Raw genomic sequence first — 18,171 nt, forward strand, 5'->3', positions numbered from 1 at the left:
CCAGTCCTGGGCACTTATACACAGGAACCATCAAAATTTTGTGTTCACATTGGTGCCCGTGCCTGAACATTGTGCCAGGCACTCAAACTGAACACACGATATGAAACAAATTTTGTATTTTGAATGATTACTGATAAAACTGTTAAAACAACTTTACTATACTGGCAACAACAATCCGATTCTGCCACCTTCTTTTGCCTCCCTTCCCCACTTTCTAAACCTCTCCGCGGCCCCTGTATCACCTCAACTGTATTAGTTTCTATCTTATATATTTCACAGAATCACATTGTCTTGTTGTCTACTTTTGCTAAACGCTATAAATCTTGTAATCCCAGTTGCTGCCTAAAAACTTTATCTTCAACTTAGTTTCAACTCTCACAAGATACACCATTACAAAAGCTCTTTGATTCTGGGGTTCTGCCTTGGCATTTGTCAGACAATAATTATACACATTTGATTATTACATAACTGAGGTCTGTGGACCAATAACTTCATGCTTTAGCTCAGGTATTATTAAGCACATCAACTCATTTGTAACGATATTTTGCACAAGAGTTTCAGTTGTTTTTCTAGTTGATAAAATGACAAAGACTTAATTGATACCCTTAATGTAATTGTTAACGGTAAATATGTATCACTTCAAGACATTATTTTGAAATTGATGAGAGTCAATGACAAGGATAAAAAAAATTAAAATCGAGTAGAAGCAGAACATCTCTGCTTGTATCTAGTGCATTGTATTTTATCTGCTATCATATTTCACTTATAACTCTCTTTTACATTTTATCGACTTGCTATTTTTAACTTATTACCTATGACGGAGAAAAAATTTTATGATCATTAATTGAAGATAAGTTTGGTAAAGTTGGTGAGTCTTCTTTAGACTAAGGACCAGGAAGATGAACATTAACGTTTTTAATTGGAAACTTACAGCACTAAGACAATTATTAAGGAAAATTGTGTCATCATATATGAGGTTTGATAAGAGTTAATTAGACCTCCTACTATAATTAGCAATTTTGTTAATAAAGTTACTGGAAACAGCATGTAAGAACCTTCCTTATAGTTATAGCAAATTTGCCAATTATGTTTTTTATGCAGTGGTCTGTATGTTGTTCATATAAGAATGCGATAAAATCATCAAATCTGTAAAACTGCTGACCATTTCTATTTTTGCATTGTTATTTGTATTTATAACTTTACACAGAAGTGTGACTAGAGCGTTAATATTGGGGTGGTGTATACTTATATATTCCATTGTGCCCGACTTTCTTTTGCTAATTTTTAAAAGAAATCAGTAGAGCAAAACTAAATATATGAACATTTCCCCAAGTCACGCTTTAGTTACGCCTCTGGATTTACTACAATATTTCGTTAAATTTGTTTTAGTTTACACATGCATGATCATCCTCTATATAGTATAAGTTAAATATTTCATATTTTCTTAGTTTGAGCAGTCATCTTCTCACTGGTCAATTTTTCAATGTTCGTAAGTGATGGTTTACTGAGTGACTGGATGTATATGAAAAAGTAGATACACTTTGTATGATTTGTTATACAAATTGGTGCTCATTTTTAACTTGACATAGGATTTTCCATCTGACGTTAGATGGTTTCTGATGCAATTTAAAATGTATCTACGTTGCATTCTCTTTAAAAATACAAGAAAAACATAACAGCTGGACGATATCAGATCAGATAAGAATATTTTATCGAATAAAAACAGTTCATTTGGTAAAATATTGCTTTGTGACCATAACCGAACACATGCTAATGTTCAGCTTGGATTAATTATGTTATGTTAGCTCTTGTCACCTCACTCTCCTCCATCGTGTTTCTTAAATTGCACTGCTTTTTGATGACAACTATGTTTTTAATACGACGATGTATTAATCACTTTTTTAACTTAACACTGGCAACCTTGACCGAACACAACATTTACGCATGGTAGACAATTCGCAAATCTCCTTTCTAATCCTTTGACATAACAAATTTTGATTAGCTTTTTAAGTTGTTGTGTTTTTTTCAACATCAATGCAAGTTTCACAAAAAAATGTATCGCCTACTGGGACTGCAGTGGCAATTGAATTTTACCATGGAAGAAAAAAGCAAAGTTGTAAATGCAATCTTCAACGATGCTGAACGATAAAATTGCATCAATGCAGCAACACTGTACACGCAAAAAAATTATGTTATATTGCAGAACGTTATATCCAGAGAAAAATTTCACTTGGAGCAACTGTGCAGTCACTGTAAGTGCAGTGTACAATGTTAAAAAATGGAACCGTTCTAAATGTGGAAGGGAGGAAAAATCTGACAGGTTAAAGTTATTAGCAGTTTTTAGTAACAAATGTGAATCAAGCTTTAGAGAGTTTGTTTCCACTAGCTGAAAATTTTGTACATTTTGCCAAAAAATTTAGCATGGTTTGTCATTCAATATTGCTTCAATTCTTCTTATTTTTCTAGTGTTACATGGCTGCTTGAAGCATATGGAGTTGCTGGTCCAAACAAGAAGTTGGCATTCCACTATTCAACGTGGCTTCAATATGTTCAATTCTTTCTGTTTTTCTGGTGTTACTTGGGTACTTAGAGCGTATACTACATATTGTTTAAGATTTGAGAAAACTAACATTGATTACATGAGAAGCTGTTTACTATAACCTGTGATTTTGAGTCTTATGATCCATGAAGCTTATTATTTTGACAATTTGACTGGAATGGTATTAAACCTGAGTATTTCACATACATGAAATGTTGTCCCATGTCACATATTGTCCCCTTTTCTAACTGAACACCTCATGTAGAGATGTAAAGGTGTGTTAATCTACGGCTCATACCAGATTGTTGCCATAAATTCCAAAGGGCTATTGATGTATGAAAAGCATTTTCTATAAAGTAAAAATGCCTTCCTATGTATGCAGATAAACCTTGAAATTTGGCAAAACAGCAAAGTATTTTTCATGATCACTAGGTAATTTTTCTGATGATCATTATAATTTCTAAACTAAATTATTTTAGATTTACATTTAAACAAGCTTTGATCATATGAAAAGATATTTATCATAACCAGTAAGCATTACACATAAACCATTTTTAACATTCATGTAATTATATAATTAAAGACATGTTGGTTACATTCTGTTTGTATTTGATAATACAATGCTACTAGTGATTGCTATATAGCACACCTTGCAGAAGATAATAGTCTAGTGAAATGCCTAATAAACATTTATGGCATTAAGCTAACCTTAACTGCAAATTTTCACTCTGATAATTTTGCTTAATCTTTGGCAGAAAAAAATTTTGAGTTTTTCTCAAAGGGTGAATTTGCTGGCACTGATGTGGAGATGGGTAAAGAGTTACAATAAACTTGCATGGTTTGAAGTCTGAGCTTTTCTATATCTATGAACTGTCACTTGTAGTACCAAATTTCTAACTTAACGTATTACATAGAGGTTTGAATGGGGTCTCTAGGGTCTATGCCTGACAACTTGGTAGAAATTTTAAAGAATATATCTGTTTTGAATAGCATTATTGTAAAATAAATTTACGTTCCTAGACATGCTAATGAGCCATATATTTGGCATGATAATGAGCCTAAATATTTGGCAAAACATTCAAGTATTGTTCACTTCATTTTTTTTTTGAAAAAAACGTAACCAAAATGTGTTGTATTTACGCAAAAACGCTGCCCACAAATACATTTTGTAATGCTCTAAAACGCTGAAAATGGCATTTTTAAGGCTCTGAAATTCAAAATTTCTCAGAGATAGCCTCAGACCCCCCCAGGTGCGGAGCGCCTCCGACGTTTTATGACTGATGTTTGAAAAATCCTAGATCCGCCCCTGAGTGCCTACACTGTAGTGACAAAACAGAACATACGTGAGTGTCTACACTGTAGTGACAAAACAGAACATACGTGAGTGTCTACACTGTAGTGACAAAACAGAACATACGTGAATGTCCACACTGTAGTGACAAAACAGAACATACGTGAGTGTCTACACTGTAGTGACAAAACAGAACATACGTGAGTGTCTACACTGTAGTGACAAAACAGAACATACGTGAGTGTCTACACTGTAGTGACAGAACAGAGCATACGTGAGTGTCTACACTGTAGTGACAAAACAGAACATACGTGAGTGTCTACACTGTAATGACAAAGCAGAACATACGTGAGTGTCTACACTGTAGTGACAAAACAGAACATACGTAAGTGTCTACACTGTAGTGACAAAACAGAACATACGTGAGTGTCTACACTGTAGTGACAAAGCAGAACATACGTGAGTGTCTACACTGTAGTGACAAAACAGAACATACGTGAGTGTCTACACTGTAGTGACAAAACAGAACATGCGTGAGTGCCTACACTGTAGTAACAAAACAGAACATACGTGAGTGTCTACACTGTAGTGACAAAGCACATGAAATACCAAAAAACTGTAAAGTTTTTGAAACGTGAAGAAAGCGTCATATTTTTTAGCAAGTTGCTATGCTACAATTGTGTAACTTTGATCAGTTGTGTTTTAATTGTTGCTATATATCGTATTTATAGTGGTTTTTAAGCAAGTAACTGTAAAAGATCCTATGTCACTATTCATTTCCTATAACAAACAGATACTAACCAGCTGCTATGTTTAAAGTACTTAGCATGTAGTTTTTCTTTTTCTAAATACCATTGTTAAAAAAAACTGTTAGATATGTTTGAATTCGATCTATGAAATGTATAGTCTGAAGAGGTTTTTTATTTGTCTTACCGTTGGTTAGTCTATTTCGTTTGATTTGTTACAATACTGTTCAAAATTTTTTTTTATTAACTAAAAATGTCTAATAGAAAACGAAGTGCCTGTACATATCATCTGTACATTTCATCACCTTGATGAATGGTGCAAAATTTAACATGACGTCGTTCATAATATTTTGGATGTACAAACCATAAAAATCTTGATATCGTACACACATAAGAATATAGAAGCTCTCTGCTTTGCTTGCAGCAATTATTTGTAAACGTTTTTTTATTGCAGCAAGAGTTGGAGTTTCTGGTTGACCTAATGTACCATTTGATAATAAATCTTTTATAAACTAAATAACAAATAGTAAAATTGATAGAAAAGTTTACAAAGTTAGTCAGAATTGCTGCAGTACATAACAAACCTTCCTTTCTCTGCTAACAACAGTGAAATTATTGAAATAGCATAAAATTTGAAAGCATTTATTCGTTCTAAAAATTAGGAACTGAGCACTCTAGCTACGTGCAGTTAAAGTAACTAAAAAATACAGCGTCTTCAATATGTTGAAAGTATGTTATAACTTATAACGAACAAATGATTCTTACTGTTAAAATGTATGAGAAAATTTTCTTTTCTGTTTTGTGTTCCTGCGTTCTAAACAAAGTTTGAAAACATCTCATATAAGATATATTAAGCTTATTTGCATCAGGATTCTAGTTTTTTCTATTCCGAATATAATACATGTAAATTTTACATATATTTATTCACACTACGCAGCGCACTGCGATAACACTCAAAAAAATCTTTTTATCAGTGTACTTCCTGCTGTGATTTTTTTAAATAGATGATATTGCAAAACAGGTATTCGACACAGAATCCAGAGCAAAGTAATTTATGATCCCATGTATATGATTAGTCAATTTTTAGTCTTATTTATGTCTTATTCTATGGAAGTTTCATTGTAGATAATGTTGGTGCACCAAAGTTATCAATTATATTTTTATGATATTTAGAAGCCAATCATGACGTCAACTTCCATAAACTTCTAGACAAAAGTAAGAATATTAAAGCTGACGTTCACGAGGCTCTACAAAGGTAATTTTTCTTTCATGGGATATCGATTATGTATGTTGACCTGTGCATATCGGAACATTAAGAAAAATAGTTTTTAGACAATATGTAGTTGTCGTTTCTTGTTTAAGTTGCTCGTGGCTTAGTGGGAAGTATGGAATAGCTCGCCCAAACGAGAAGATGCCGTTTCCTCATTTGTATGTCACAGTTGATTTTAAGAAAGAAAATTCGGAGGCTGCTATCAAAAATGAGATCTATGAAAAGTTAAAATGGAAAGCATCGAAATACATCGAATTACGATCTAAACCATTTAAAGAAGCAAAGTTTCGAATGCTGTCTAAAATTATAGCGCAAAGAACCGAGAGTAGTTTTGGAACATTGACAATGTTCTGCCTTAAGAATGATATGTACTATGCCTTGACCTGTGCTCATGCGGGTGTTGTTAATAATTTGGATGACTGTCAACAAGACTTTTGTGGCGGAGTCCAATTTATGGAAATCCAAGAATCTTTAAATGCCACAGTTAACGAAGAAAGCATGGAATACTTTTACAATGGACAACCGATTGTCCGTGTTCCGGATCAAACGAGAGTGGTGTCTAATGAAGAAGTCGATATTATGTACATCGTCATTGGTAGGGAGGAAGATTTTCAGGAGCTTGCTGTAAATAATCAGATGACTCTCAATTTAGATTTGGATATGCAGTGCCATACAGGCCCTCACCACCTGCATTGCATGTGAAACATCCAACTCCAATGTTCTCAAAAGACATCTGAATCAACTACACATCAATCCAAATGCATTTTCGACAATTCTTCGTGCTCGTGAAAGTCTATAGTTAAAAACTTTCTCATCACCTATTGCAGTCTGGTGTGGATATGGTTGCATTAGATTTTCATTGAAAGCAAATGCCTCATCTCCAAGCAGAAAGTAAGGTATAGGCAATAATGTATCTCTTAGTTCTTCAGCTTGTGGGAAATAGCATGTCTTGCATATGTTTTTAAGGTGACTGTCTTTAAAAATTCCTCCATCTGACTAGTTGCCATGGGCTCCAAGATCAAATGAGATGAATTTAGCATTTGCATCTGCAAGAGGACTATGCTAAAATGTTTTTTATAGTTAAAGTACTCAGACGCTGAGTTTGGAGGTGCACACAAGTTGATATGTTTACCATCAATGTTGCCAACTGCATGGGGAAAGTGCCATTTGCATATAAATTCATCAGCAATGTGTAACCATTGTTGTTTTGTTGTGGGTGGCTTTAAATATTCTTCCTTCAGCACATTATACAAAGCTTCACAGACCTCAGGTACAATTTTTGAAATAGATGAAACTGATGTTCTGAAACTGTACATCAAATCTTTGTATGAGCATCCTGATGCTAAGAACTTTAATGTTACACACAAGCGATCATGAACAGATATAGCATCTCTCATAGTGGTGTTTTTCTTTGCTATGAATGGTGTTAACTTTTCACATAGCTCATCAAACAAAATGGAATCCATCCTTAAAAGTAGTAAAGATTATAATTTGTAAATAAAAGTAAAGAAAATAAGAAAATTTCATTATTAAAAAAAGAACGTAAAATTTGAATTGATTGTACAATCTACTGACTAGCTTAATTTTGAAGAGTGCATGAATAAAAAGACTATCACATTTCCTAACTTACCGAAACAAATTTCTAAATACATCATGGTCAGTCACTCGTATCTCTTGAATTAAATTTTGTGCTAACCCTTGTGCGAATCGGCGCTGCACAGTTTTCCATGGTTTTACCTACCATCGTCGTGACTTTCGTTTTTTTTTCACTTCGTGCACCATTAGAGATGTAATAATAGCTACTGCTTGAAGTTTTTCGGCCTTGGTCAACGCCATTTTTGCACAAACATTGCATTAAAAGTACGTCGTAAAATGAAGTATGCACATGTAACTGTTCATTATTACAATGGGCGCAATACATCAATCTCTTTGCGAACAGATATATTTACATATATTTTGTGTCGTTTACACGGTCAAATGTATTTGTCGCATAAAAATTTTCATATTAAAATTGCTCCTGTAAACGGGCCTATAAAGAGAGAAAACTGCGTGTCAGTGTTCAGTTTAAATACTAATGATTGAAATTTCTAAATAAACATGGCAATTTATTAAACGTTTCTATTTCAGGGAATTTCATTGGTAGACGAACGTCGTCATGGATTTACCTGCAAACGTTTGTTCATAATTCCCGACACTCGCTAAGTTACATCATTTGGCAGGAAGACGTGTTACAGCAAAGACAAATTTAAAAAGTAAGTTTTATCAATAAATATCGACTTAAGAAGAATTATAGGATGTACAATATACTGTAGTTTAACTTTAGAGACATAGTAAAAGTATGAAATGCTCATGGTTTAGAATAAGTCTTTCTTATTTCCTCCGCCAAGTGTTTATTCGTTTTTTAATTTGATATGACAAAACAGACGATACATGAACAATTTTATTCATATGGCTTTGAATTGGTCATTGGAAATGTATTGCATTCCCATAATTGAAGACGAACATCGTCCATCAAAAAGGGCATTTTCACAACTTTAAACCGCCATAAAAATGGAATAATTTGATCAAATCAAAAACTTTTTTACTGATACGCTAGAAATCGCACTTAAATTTAATATCGCGAATGATATATGGCCATTGAGTTCTATAAGACCAGGGGAAGCGTCAACAAAATTACTATAAATTATTAGTGCACGGCCGCGTGGTCAAAAACATGGCGGATTTTGGTTGTCAAAGTCAGCGGAAAGACGCGGGCTCATAAAATAAAATTTTTTTCGCCTATCCGGATTTGACAACCACATTTCCGATTATATAAAATATCAATGTCAAGCACAAAAACTTTTATCAATAAGAAAAGTGTAATGTCAGAGAAACCAATGCACTTTAATTTAAGAAATCGTATTTTCAATGGGAAAGTAATGTAGTTCTGTTCAGTAGTAGATCCATGGTTTTCAATGACAATCCAGTTTCTAATATCTTGGCTCAAAACAGAACCAGCAACATGATTATAGAATTTCTGAATTTCGTTCTTTTGCTCTCTTAGTTCAAGATAATTTCTTCATAAGTTCTCATTAGATTTATCAGCAGTGTGCGAATTAACGGTGTGCAATGTGCAATTTGCACATCGTTTTAGCTAAAATGAAAACAATTGCACATCACTTTTTCAAACGATGTGCAAAAATCAGCGGTTTTAACGGAAAACACTGTCGTAAATCATATTAATTTGCTCACATTTAAAAATATTAATTTAGCCATTAGAGCTATATAATAATTAACGTAATATCGATTTGATTATGCCTCTAAAGAAACACTTTTGTCAAAAAAATTGCACATCGTTTATTCTGAACTAATTTGCACACTGTATATCAGAACATCATAATACTTTATAAGACACCCAGAATAATCCTACCAAAAAAAACTCAAAAAAATCACATACCTGCTTATTATATATTTCCTGTCGACTTAAGTCGTAGGGGTAAGCTAACTTTTTCCAACTCCTTTTTGGACATTTTAACTAAGATTTACCCATCTGTTCAAGAATGACAGTTGCACCAAGCTGTTCACAAACAGTCCAAAACACAAGTATTGTGCATGGGATTATGCATTAAAGCTTAACAACACATTGACAGTTTAAAGAATGCCGTTTGATATTTATTTGTAATATAGCTAAAGCAATACTTGACAAAATATACGTTATTTTACGATAGATTTTCCTCATTTAAATTGTTGGGTCTATTTCACAAAAACCTGAAGCATTATTTTCAATATTTATGCTTACTGTATCGTGGTGGTTTTCGATGGTTGTCATTAATATAAGCAGTAAAAAAAATCCGGGTTCCGGAGGGAGCGAATGTTAAAAATTTTTCTCAAAGTGGAAGTCTTGACAACCAAAATCCGCCATTACCGCCATGTTTTTGACCACAGGGTCCAGGCCGCTTTTCCCCTCCAGGTCTTATAGAACTCAATGTTTATGGCCCGTAGATGTAAAATTTGTTTATGTAGCACATAAAAATCGTAAAGTCACATGTAAGCCACTGTCAAACATGAATAGCCAGGCGTTGTGTATAGTATGATGTCGTTTTATACACAAACACGAAAAATACAATTATTTCTTATTTGATATAAATTATTTGAAAGAATCCAAACAATTCATTTTATATAAAGCTGTAAAACTACATGTGTGGTGCTCAAACATGATGAGTATTGCGTCTACATCAGGATCTAGTAAGTAATGGAATTTTATATGCAAATATTTACACAAACGTAATCTTTGTCTTTTGAAATGTTAAGTACAAACAAAAATGCAATGTAACCATTGAGATTTGTTTATATCTTCCTTATTCACATACTTTTGTTAATGGTCAAAAATGTGAGATGTAATGAAGAGTGAAATAACTCAGCAAGTATTCCTTTTATCTTGCTATGATGTATTAACCGTGTAATATAATGCATTAATTTTTAGCTTCTTACGAAAAGATATCTTTGCCATCTCCCATGAGTGACAACGACTATGACAACATTGACAAAACTCCTTCTACAGCAGTACTTGGTAAGAAATTGTATTTTGTTAGCAAACATTTGCACAAACATCTTTACATTCCCTTTAAAAGTCAAACACAAACATAAGAGTCGTTTATATCATGCGTATCATTCATACGTTTGTAAAGGGTCAGATAAGAGAGTTTTAGAATTTGTCATCATACTGTAATGTTATTTAATTGCATTGCAAAAAATTAATTTGATTTATCTATTAGATGATAATAACAGTGAAGACATGATTGGTGTTTCGCCTTCCACATCAAAACCAGGTTAGCAAAAGAATTTTGTTAAAAAACATTTGCCAAAACATTTCCATGTTTTTCAACGCTTATACAAACAATAATTTATAAACTAATAAATTAAATAAAAGGTATCTAAAATTATAGCTCCAAAATCATATAATGCATGTGTATCAAACAATTAAAAATTTCATAAAAATAGAAATTTGATCATTAAGGAAAAGCTATGAAGTAAAGTAGATCCATCATGATCAATGTCTTTATGTATGTTACATTTAATACTGAAATAGAATTTGTTGAAAAATTTTAAAAAATATTCTTTTATAGCCATTGTAAAGCCAATAATGGCAAATACAAATTGTTGGTAACCTTAAAAATATTATTGTTTAATAATGAACTCTTTTCAATTGACAGATGCTTTCATCTTTGATTTCTCAATTCAAGATTGCTTTAAAAAATTTATGACAACTTTTAATTCACAAGAATTGAAAATTTTTTAGTGTGGAAAATCATTTTTGCGAACTAACAATTTCTAAAATTTTGATTGAAATTAGAATGCCAGCACAGGTTTATTATGTTGAAGAACAAAGTCTAAACGTCTTCAACGCAGCTAAATATCTCAATCCTTTGACCAAATACTTCATACATCCTAAACTGAGCAAACATGTTGTTAGTTAATATGTTAAATAGTAGTTCTTATGTTAGTTAAGTGAAACCTGTAAAGCAAAATGCCTAATAGTGTCAAATACCACCGTTACAATTAAATGTCTACAATTTATTATGTTAATAGTACCATTGATTTTAGCGGAAAGAAAAATCTCTAATACAGATTTCAGAATGGTTTGAATATCCAGCAATCTTGAAAATGAGAAACATGTAAATGTTGCCAAGAATACTGATGATGAACCAAAGGAAAAGTAAAATTATTTACCCTCGAACAGATGCCTATAAAAGCAAAATGGAATTCAGAAACCTTCAAACGGAAACACAAATCATTAAAAAGTTCAAATTATGTTTGAGGAATGTTTTTAAGATGAAATACAAAGATTATTTTAATATGATTAATTCATGCATTATGTAACATCTTTTTTATAATAAACTCTCTAGATTTTGGCATGCTTATAATTTTGGTAATTAGACTTAAGGGTGAATGAGTATAACAGTTAAAATCGACATTGCTCTTCACCGATATGATTGACCAAGGACAAGACCACTACAAGAACTATTTTATAAGATTGGCAAGCCAAAGGAGTGTTTTTTCTCAGGTCAAATGACAAATTGAAACAAAGCAAAACATGAACTTGATGATGATGTAATTGAGGAAATAACGAAGAAATATTACAACTATCTTCTCTAAACTATTTTCTATTTCTAAAGTTGTAAACATTGCACATTGATGTCTTCACACCAATTGTGAGAAAGACTTTTCAAATAAAAGGGCATGACTTTTCAAACAAAATCACACGGTGTCATGATTAAAAAAAATCAAAACATTTCTTTTCTGCCATTGTTTGTAGTGGACTACAATCGAGCGGTTGATTATAAGGAAAAACATGAGAAATATATGTTTATGTAGGCCGCTAAATTTTCCCCAATAAATTGCTTGCACGTGGAAATAGGGGTTTTACCCCCGGTGAGATGCCGCTTCGTAGATAAAGTTTACAATTAATGAGCATGTCTTCCCGTAAGGAAACAGCTAAAATACGTCACAAAGCATGATGTCACATCATAAACTACTCCCTTTTATGACCACATATCTGGTAAATTAGCATACATGTTTATGATGCAACAACTGACTATTTTAATTTCTTTGCTCATTTGCTTTAGATTTAAGATCAAAGGTTTGAATACGCAAATTATTCTGGATCAAATTTCTCCCTTCTAATAAACCCTAAATAGTACACCAACTTTCTTACAAATCTATTTCTTGAAGTGATCTTTTGAAATTTTTATATAAAATTATATTCATGTATGACAAAGTGCAAAACAAGCCATTCCATTGTAATTTTGATATTCCTTTTTAGACGTAGGCAGAAACGACAAGGAAAAGCCGTTTTTAGCCATTTTTTACTCCTAAGCCTTCAATAAGCAACTGAGAAGAAGTTTTGAGTTTCCTGTGTATTGCAACATGTAAAAATTGTCCGATATGCAGTAAAATTCTGATTCTGCTTTTATAATCCTGAATACAAAACACAATGGTGGCTAAAACTTTAAAATTGTCACTTCTGGATCATGTTTCCAAAGTTTTTAATGATCATGAATATCTAATGATCACACAGCAATTTATTAACTCTTGCAGAGCATTCTCTTGTCAGTCTTTTCCCATTAAGTGTACGTTTATGTGGCCTCGGGAGCAGTTAACTTAAGTTTAGATTGGTTTAGATTTAGACATAGGAACGTTAACTATTTTTAAATGGAAACACCACTACCCTGAAACCATTGAGTTCTATAATAACTGGAGCGGCTATCTTTACTGGGGCGAGGTCGCCAAAAAAATGGCGGCCAACGGACGTATTTCCGCTGAAATGATCGCTTTGCAGAAAAATAATATTCTCGACCTCCCCTGGTGTCTATAGTAAATTATAAAGAATTTTCAAAACAAACACGATATCACAGAATATGGATATCGTTAGTTCCATATTCTGTGACGATTCTTTTTGGCATTTCTTTTATAATGCCAACACTTCAATCGTTCAATTGTTGGATGTCGTAGTTTCCACAAAAGGTACATATCGCTTCCACAGGTGAGGTAGTTGTTTGTTTTGTTAGTCCGTCAACGATTGAAAAGCAATTATACATGCACTTGAAAAGCCATAAAATACATATTAAAGATCGTATTTTTTAAGACTGACTTGAACGCCAAATATACTGATGTTTTCCTGTTTTTGTCTATAAATTTCTGCATACTTTTCTGTCATTTGTTAATGCATGAAATCGTAAATTTACCTATCTATTTGCAAAATAGTTTCCCTAAAGCAAAAAGACCCTGCACACATTTTGCTCTGTGAAAAGTATCAAGAAGAAATGATCAGCCCAACAGTACCCATGATTTGGAGCAGAGCTTGTTATGTTGTATTTGCTGACAACATGGGACCAAGAAGTAAAGATGACTGGAAGATGTTATTGATCAGGCAGAGTCTTAAAAATGATAATGCTGTAAAGATAATTGATTTATTGTCTGCCTTATCCAGAGTTATTTAATTTGATCATGGTCAAATTCTATGGATGGAGACAATGGATTCACTAATGATGCCTTGAATGCTTTGAAGTTGAAGTTCATGAACCAAAAAGATGGCAAGAAGGTTGTGTGTTTTGATGCTTAATTAAATGTCAATTCACAACATATAAAATGGAAAGGCCATAAAGTTTGTGTCTATGTAAACATTTGTACTGAGATTGATGATGACTTGATGCAGATGTGAAGCATTAAACTGAATAAGCCATTGGGTTTTATATAACATAATGTTTAAATCATGGCATATCTTTATCAAAATATTTTAGTTGAGTGTTGTTTAAATGTTACTAATATCTAATGCACTATACTGAAGCATTAAAGATTCAGTGATGAAACCTTTAAATTTACTGTACTGTATATTTCTTATATATTTCTTATATTTCTTTAAGAAACAGTTTGAGCTTATTTACCTATTAGAGTACAGAATGGGATTTATCATATGCATCATTGCTGCTTTTTAAATAAATGTTTTCACTTTTCAAAGCTTTTCTACAAATATTTTGCTTCTTATTTCTTTTCATGAGATTGATGATATAGAGGTAATATAATCCAATAACTTTATAATTTCTAGAAAGCTGTTAAGCTTCTAGCATAAAAGTACACTATAGGTATTTAATTCATTTGGTTTTATTGCCTTGTTATGACATATCCATATGCATTTCATCATTCATGTATGAAGAAAACACCAAATGTGGATACTCAGAGAACAAAATGCACTACCAACTGCTTATGAAATTTATTATTGAAGTGAAAACTGTTTTAATCATTCAAATTGTGCACTTATATTGAAAATATAGGAAAAAAAAACAAAGTGAAAAATAAGGGTAGAAGTATTAAAACTAAAATGAATTATAAACACCATTGGAAGCATAAGTGTTTTGATGATTATTTGCATTTTGCCCAATTTATATATCAATACAACAAAATCAAAATGTGCTACAACTTTACAAGTATTTGATGCAGTTGCACTTCAGAACATCACAAAAGGTTACTTAAAGTAATTTCTATACAATATTGTTTGTTTTCATTTACCAAACCTATGCAGACTTGAGTCTTTTGAAATTTAATATGAAACTCAATTACAGAAAATACGTAAATATCCAGAGATTTAATATTTACTTTTAAAGAAAAGTAAAAGAAGCAAAATAGCAATGATAAAAATAAGCTAACTCTCTCGTGAACCACTGTGGAGATGAACTATGATATACTTTTTTGTATAGACTAAAGAGTTTAATCGATCAAACAAGTTTGACGCTGGTAAGAAAACGACGCATATCTGCATTCATAGATGTGTAGCCGACATATAGCTCTTTCATCGATAGTTATAAATACATCCTCGTAGGAGCCGATAACTGGAAAGCTATGTTGACTCGCTGTTACGAATTGTAGGTTTTTATCGTGATTTTCATCAAAAAATTGCTTGCCGAATCCCAAATACACACATACATTTTCTTCACTCTTTCCTCAGGAGGGAGTGGGAAATTGTGAAATTTTCGGAAAAGCGGTCAATTTCGGTAAATCTCAGCGGCAAAGGACGAAATCCGCCATTTTTTTGGCGTCACCAGATATCTAAGGCCGCGCTTGAGATAGCCGCTCCAGTTATTATAGAACTCAATGCCTGAAACCCGATGTAAATATGAAATAATTTTTTATATTTTTGCCACTTCGTAAGATAAATATACGCACATTTTATAAGATTTATTATAAGTGGATTTAACAATGATTTATATTTTGTATTGTAACACCAAACTATGCACCAAACACATACAAAATGAAAATGACATGAAAATCGTGACGTTAACAATTGGCATCAAAATTTTACGAAAAGTTTAGATGTCAGATATTACCATTGGTCATAGGATCTCTTTCTAGTATTTCAAGGATGTTTGTTGGGAAAAAAATTGAAGAAGTGTTAGGATGCTCTGTTCGTGATTATTTCCTTGAAACTCAAGATAAGGTTGGTGGTTTGTGTGCAAATTGCCAAGAAATTTTGGTTACTTACTTATTAAGGACATGAAACTTGTGTGTCTAACAAGAAATATGCCTTTTGTTTAAATCTAATATTTGCTTTACTTTCAGGTCAATACTCTTGAAGACATTCCTCCTTCTGTAATTGCAACAGGATTTAGTTATTGTCTCACCAGTATATACATGATCTCGTTTTTGTTGCTTTTTAGGAAAATGAGGGTTTGTGTCTTTATTGAGTTCTGATTAATTAATATTGTATGAATGTTTCTTATGAACCAACTGCATGCCTTTTTGAACAAGATTGATTTGCCAGTTTTGATTGAATTTGGAAAGAAGCGTTATCACTAACAAAAGGCATACCTTAGGCATTCTTAGTTGTAGATCAAAATAATTTCGCCATCTTATCATCTGCATATGTTGAACACTTTCATGATTATTAATAATGATGAAGCGAAAATGTTTTTTTCTACTTCCAACCTTGTTTGTGATTGAATTTCTTCTTCTGTAAATTTTTGTACATCTCTTTTTGTCTTCTGTAAGATTCCCATTTGAAAGAATGATTGTTGATCATTTCTAAGTTGCTTGTAATATTTGATGGCATTTTTTAAAGGTGTACAAATGAACTGATGTATGAATATAGAATACATGTATGGTTATATACAATGTGTTATTAACAATGTGCTCTCCCAGCTATCACCACAGTACAATTGTGACTCCTTCACTTGGGATGTATACCTGTATAATCATACATCATGGTAGGGTTGGATTTTGGATTGCGGATAGCTTTACAAAAGTTAAAGTGTTTCTTTTGTTTCAAGCAAGTTTTACTTTGTGCTTTTGAAAACTGTCACCAAGATAGATTTGTATTTGTTTACTTATTACCATTAAAGGTTACAACATGTTTGGTGTAGAAAGCCTGCCAGTTTGGTCAGTTTAGCATTGTTTCTGTTTATAGAAATCTGTTGTTTTTACTGCATAATCAAACTGTCAATCCTTTTATGCCACTGGGCCAATTTCTATTTATTATATATTATAATCACTGACATGCTCTAGATAGTAAAGCTAAATAGAAATTAAGATTTTATTTTTATGCTGTTTAGTGTTACTTGGCCATGTGGACAATATGGAGTTGCTGGCTCAAACAAGAAGATCACTTCTTAAATGTATATGTCCCTGAAATGTATTTTAGCTTTAAGTTTGAAAACATTTACACTGCACAACCAAGCTTTCAGTCTGGCTCAATTCCTGAGCAAGTTTCTATTCATCCCAGATTATAATCACTGATGTGCTATAGGCAGTAAGATTAAATGAAAAAAAGATTTTACTTTTATGCTGTTTTTTAGTGTTACTTGGCTATGTGGACCTTATGAAGTTTCTGGTTCACACATGACACACAAGAAGAGCACTGTTGCTTAATGTGTATGTTACTGAAATCTTTTTTTAAATACATACACATATGACATTTCATTGAGAAATTTTAAGAATTATCCAATCAGTGCCCTTCTCTTCCTAAAGAACATGTAGTATGTGTTTCATGCTGTGTTCTTTTGAAATTCTTGCATTTTTAAAATAACATTTTTGTATGACGACATGCATAACAAAGTATAACGATTGATGGTTCTAATCTGAAAGAGAACGGTATTGAAGTCAGTGTTTTCTGAATACTCATTACCGACTGGGGAGTTATCTGTAAGTTTTCCAGACTTAGCTGTATTGTGTTCTTCACATGATAAAAGACTGACACGTTTATAATAAACTGGAATTTGTGAATTCTTTCAGTACGTACGTATAACAAGAAAAAATTATATTGCGTCACACGTTAAATTTAACTGTCAAGACTTTCTTCATGTTATTTATTTCTCCTTATCAAAATTGTCAGATTATGTTGTTATAAGGAAAGATTTTCTACATATCATTGAACAAAATATTTGAGTGATCCAGACTATTAAAACTAAAACAATTCCATTGAATTGTAATGTTTTTTGCTGCGTTTTTCTGCCAAGAAGTAAAATTACAGACGTATGAGATCTTGACTTTTATCATTTCTGAAACTTTCACAACGTGTATTATACCTTAACTCTTCTTCATTACAAAATGTTATGAACTATGTACGTCGGCAGAAGTAGACGCTGTTCTAATCATTTGTATGAAAAATTTACTTCGTCTTCGATTGTTTGACGACTGCGAATTTTTAGACGATTAAACAGAAATTATCTGGATTCACCAACATTTGATTTAATACAGTGCATCTAGTTTGACGTTTGCATGTCAATGATCACTTGCGAGGGAGAATAAGTATAACTCTGGTTTATGTTTCATACAGTATTCCCAGTTTGTGTGAATT

At 32.4% G+C, this 18,171-nt stretch overlaps 2 long non-coding RNA genes across 2 annotated transcripts; both read left to right on the forward strand.

Annotated features, from left to right (window-relative positions):
• The first annotated feature begins 10,031 nt into the window (after positions 1-10,031).
• On the forward strand, positions 10,032-10,687 carry LOC124438007. The gene is made up of 3 exons (XR_006945946.1): positions 10,032-10,070; positions 10,309-10,395; positions 10,601-10,687. It is a non-coding gene; the product is annotated as an uncharacterized LOC124438007 (long non-coding RNA).
• Positions 10,688-15,601: 4,914 nt separating this feature from the next.
• LOC124437996 lies at positions 15,602-16,947 on the forward strand. The gene is made up of 3 exons (XR_006945936.1): positions 15,602-15,816; positions 15,939-16,046; positions 16,928-16,947. It is a non-coding gene; the product is annotated as an uncharacterized LOC124437996 (long non-coding RNA).
• The last annotated feature ends 1,224 nt before the right edge of the window (positions 16,948-18,171 follow it).

The sequence above is a fragment of the Xenia sp. Carnegie-2017 genome, unplaced genomic scaffold (genome assembly GCF_021976095.1).
Source record: "Xenia sp. Carnegie-2017 unplaced genomic scaffold, XeniaSp_v1 HiC_scaffold_19, whole genome shotgun sequence".
In the NCBI taxonomy this organism is placed as follows: domain Eukaryota; kingdom Metazoa; phylum Cnidaria; class Anthozoa; order Malacalcyonacea; family Xeniidae; genus Xenia; species Xenia sp. Carnegie-2017.